The 4,883-nt window shown below is 39.8% G+C and overlaps 1 long non-coding RNA gene across 1 annotated transcript; it reads right to left on the bottom strand.

Moving 5' to 3' along the window:
• Window positions 1-2,429: 2,429 nt before the first annotated feature.
• On the bottom strand, window positions 2,430-3,341 carry LOC308472688. The gene is made up of 3 exons (XR_013983613.1): window positions 3,151-3,341; window positions 2,953-3,040; window positions 2,430-2,835 (listed from the first exon to the last, which is right to left on the bottom strand). It is a non-coding gene; the product is annotated as an uncharacterized lncRNA (long non-coding RNA).
• Window positions 3,342-4,883: the final 1,542 nt, after the last annotated feature.

Raw genomic sequence — 4,883 nt, 5'->3', positions numbered from 1 at the left:
ATTGAAGTTTGGGACAAGTACTGTGGTGACAGAACCCCAGCAGAGATTTAAAATCACAAAGTACTCAGTAAAGTAAAGCATGGAAATATAGGCTGCTAGACCTTTAAAATATACTCTTGTGAGCTCCAACACTTCCCTCTTTCCTTAGCATAAAAAAACACACCACACATTTGGTAAGTTAAAAATGGTTTACTTACAAACTTCAAATATCTGGTTCATGTGCTTTTCCATATAACATTCAGCAGAGGTTGCACAAGCAGTAAAAGTTGGTTTAGTTAGAGTGGTGAAAGTTCCTAAATTATTAGTATAGGAACTCAAGAAAGGCTTGTGAGAGCCATGCTCACACGTTGAGCTTCTCTGGTAGATTAGGAAGGAACAATAGGCTAAATAGCTAAGCGTGGCAGGACAGCTTACTCTATGGTCTTAACCCCTTTGTGCATTAATTAGACTTACGCATGTTGGTTATAGCAGAGTGGTTATCCCACATCTTCAAGGAAAGCCCATGTTCAGCACATTCCAATAATCCAATCTGTAAATTACGTGAGTGTGGAGTACAATCACCAAGTAATCTCTGCCCAAAAGTGGCTGGAACTGGAAACAGGCACTCCTAGCTACCAAGACCACCTGAGCCTCCAGTGACAATCCTGGATCCAGGAGTACCCTTATGCAATGAACCTCCTACAGGGGTTTGATCTGGCCCAGAAGGAGACAATCTCCCCACCTCTGGGGCCCAGGAACTTGGAGCAAGTAGCAACATGTTTTATCAGTATTCAACTTGAATTTGTATTGACCCATATCTAGCCCCTTGCCACTTCAAATACCAGCCTAGCATGCTTCAAGCATATCTCTTCTATCTTTTCTAAGCTAACCTTTTAACCAGGAAGTTGTAAGAAGCAATACTTGGTTCTGTTCACTAATATGGATGACTTTATAACTGCTCAATGACGATCAGACCTATATGTTAAATTACATCTTTAGCCAATCTGAAAAGGTAAGAGAAATGCTTTTGATTCATTAAAATCTAATGGATTTGTGGTGTCACACTAAGCTTCTACTGTATATTTCAGAAAGTTGTTTGTTCACCATGCATTTGGATACCTCTAAAGATATTACAAGCATTTTTTTTTCATGCTAGTTCCTGAGATCAAGAAGCAGGTTTTCATCTATGCTTGGATACAATTGGATGCCATTTTGAATCAAGACTGAACCTTTAAAAACTGCACCATTTAAACCACCAATTTCAAAACTGCCGATTTTTTTATTGTTGTTTCTTAGAATTCCCAAGCAATGCTGGGTCCAAGGCTTCTAGTTCACAGTATAGGGAAAAGTTTGGGTTTTCTTTGGCAACAGCAATATGTACCGTATTTTTTGCTCTATAAGACTCACTTTTTCCCTCCTAAAAAGTAAGGGGAAATGTGTGTGCGTCTTATGGAGCGAATGCAGGCTGCGCAGCTATCCCAGAAGCCAGAACAGCAAGAGGGATTGCTGCTTTCACTGCACAGCGATCCCTCTTGCTGTTCTGGATTCTGAGATTCAGAATATTTTTTTTCTTGTTTTCCTCCTCCAAAAACTAGGTGCGTCTTGTGGTCTGGTGTGTCTTATAGAGCGAAAAATACGGTATGTTGGAAAGAACTTCAGATGCTTTATGAGAGAGGACTGGTTTTCTTTTGACTTTAGGCCCTTTCACACATTGTAACATTCTACATGGTGATATATAGAAGGAAAGTACTATACTACATGTTTATGACATCTCTCATCTGTAGAGCCAATTTGTTGGCATGAAATATGGTGATGTCTACGCAGATGTGTATTCTGTCTAGGAACATTGCAGTGTGTAAAGTGAATCTGAGAGAAACAACACCTGCCTGCTACTGAATTGCTAACTACAAACTCTAAAAAGGATTTAACTTGGATTTCTGGAATTTTCTGAAGTCAGCATTTTATCCAAAGGCTGCTACATATGCTCATGTCTTTGGCTACTGCCACATGTCCAGGGCTCTTACAGAGCTGCAATAACATTTAAATGCCTCCCTATGTGAGTCTGCTAAATAGTGTGGGAAACACAAAACCCAGTGCTGCTGACCCCAGAGAAATGCAATAACTGGTTTGATGCTTTGTTCTCCAGCAGAACTACATGGTATTTAAGCATTCTCATGGCTACAGGGATCTCGACCACGTGTCTGGTTTTCGGTGACACCACTTTCAAAAATATAAATGTTTTTGAACCAAGCACAACTTGGTATTCTATTTTGTGTTAATGTTCTCCTATGTCTGAATGTACATTTTATTATCTTTTCCCTAAGTTGATTAATCACCTTCCTTTTAACCAGTTAATTGTTTTATTGAGTAATTTTAATTAAATTTTGCATATCACCCAAACTTCATTGTGCTTTTTTGAGTTATTGAAGTGCGAGGCAACATAAAACAAATCAGAAAGAAATGCTGTCTTTACTGTTTTGATTTCCTATTACAGTAAAACACCAGAACTGAAATAACCATATCTGGCTGACCATCCTATACACAATGAGTAAGAATAATTCAGCTGAGTGCAATTTACTTCTCAGTTGACATACAGTGGATTCCACTGTAAAATACATAAAATGACTTTGTCCTCAGAACCCTTTTAAAACACACCTATTCGTGTTAAATTGTGATCAGGAAAGATGCTTCCATATACGGTAGCCAAAAATCTGCCTTTGCTCCTGTATCCCATGGTGCTTTCTTTTTCTGCAATGCCTCCACTTGTGAATGACTGGGCAGAGAGTTTCCTTGTCAGCCTCCGAGAATTTCTTCGTTCTTTTTAATCTCTCATGAGAAATGCACAGTGGAGCACTCCTGTCATATCAGAGTTAGAATGAATGAGATAAGGATTCTAAAGCACTCTGTAGAATTCTTGTGCTGTATACATGATTAATAACAATGAAGTGACTGGGCATTTTGGAGTGGATTTACCTTAGTTAGTGAATTTCCTTATTTCCCCTTGAATGTTCAGAGAGCAGCGATTAATATTAATGTGCAATTAGAGAACTGGAAACAAAAGCTGGAAATGGAAAGCATGCCATTAAAAAATTGTAATAGACTCCAGTCTGAAGTACGAGTCTATAACCTCCCCAACAGGCATTCCCGCCCTCCTGCATAATCAGCACTTACTATAAAAGGCATCTCCACATTCAGAACAATTCTTACGTAGATCCTAATTAGAGAGGAGCTCAGTCATTGCCTGTGTGACTTCTCTGGCTATCTATCAAAGCCTGTTATTTTTAAATAAGGGGTCTTCCTGCTCCAGAGTTTCTGCTCCTACCCGCTCCCAAGAATGAAGCTCTACTGCTGAATTTATAACATTACATTACATGCATTCCCATGGCAACAGACTGTGATGTTGCAAAAAGAGAATTATGACTTCACTACAGGTGCTGCCACAAAGAGAAGCTGGGTTACCCAGGAGGAAGTAAATATTCAGAAAGAACATCTGATGCAACAGGGAAGTGAATAAAGCTCAGCAATGATAGAATGGCTGTTATTTGTGCCAATGTACTGTATCCAAAGAGCATTTGCTTAATTGTGTTGCATTTCGCCTCTATGTACTAAACCACAAGCTAGTCAAAACTGAGCTATGAACATAGGGAGAGTGCCTTACAGTGTGTGTCAGGGTGTTTCCAGGCAGGTGTTTATTGTGGGAACAATGATCATCATGGAAGTTTTTCACTGCATCTACACGGCGTTCTGAAAATGCTAGCTCACATTTTCTTCTCATTTAATCCAGCAAAAAGTCTTTTAGAATAAACCAACCTATTTGATGTCTCAACAATTCATTTGCAGTATTTAAACCCCATCTGGAAGCACCTTTTGTCAGACAACAGGTCCATCTTCTAGCCCAGTATTATACACTGACAGGCTGTGATTCTCCGGGGCCCCAGCGAAAGGTCTCACCCCTGTCCTACCTGGAGATGCTAAGGACTGAATTTCTGCCTGCAAAGCCTGTGCTCTGCTACTGAGCTGCAGCCCTTTATTCATTCGTTTAGGCTAAGATCCTATGTCCACTTATCTGGCAGTAAAACCAATTGAAACGAGGAAGACTTTTATCTGAATATATAGGATTGCAGATCAAGGTCCTTTACATGTTCATCAGGGGTTAGTCCTGGATTTAATTTAATGCTAGGGTTTAATCTTAAGAGTATGAGAAGTTAATAATAAAGAAGAAAGATCTTCTGATTGTAGACATACAAAAGTGCTATGCTGACAGTTCATTCTGTTTGCAGCCTGATTTCCCTTTTAGCTCCCATTCTGGCTTCCTCTCATTAGAATGGTGTAAGCAATGGCAAAATGTAGAAGACAATGGAGAAACCCAAAACTTCTGTCACTGCAGTGATCTGGTAGCCATTTGTAGCGTTGGAGTTTGAGGGATATATTGCAGCAATGTGCAGAAAGACTCTGGTTGAAAGGATAGATAAAACTTAAAAGATTTATTACTCAAGGCAAACAAAGTCATTGCAAATAGATGTGAAGGTAACACTGACACATCTTAGCTCATACTCAGACTAACTCGGAAAAGAAGCAAGAAGGAAGTAAAGCCTGAGAGTTGGTGATCTACTTTACGAACAGGTAACGTTACTAAAAGAGAAGGAATCAGTAAGGGATGAATAGGTTGCTTTTCTGTCTATTCCATCCCCACGGATTCCGATAACTTACTGCAAACTTTACTGCAAGCTAATAAGCAGCATGCCCCAATCCACTCTCCAACCAAGTAGTGTGGGAGATTTAGCAGCCCAATCTAGCAATGCATATTCTTCCTAGTTAGCATGAGAAGGGGCTAAGACCACAGAGCTGAATTCTGATAGGCAAAGACAGGCCATAGAAATTTAACTGGTAGGGAGGGCTCTGTG

This window comes from Podarcis pityusensis (assembly GCF_964106645.2).
Source record: "Podarcis pityusensis genome assembly, chromosome: 1".
Taxonomy (NCBI): Eukaryota; Metazoa; Chordata; class Lepidosauria; order Squamata; family Lacertidae; genus Podarcis; species Podarcis pityusensis.
Note: the sequence above shows the minus strand (reverse complement) of the source record. Positions and strands in the feature narration are given on the sequence as shown.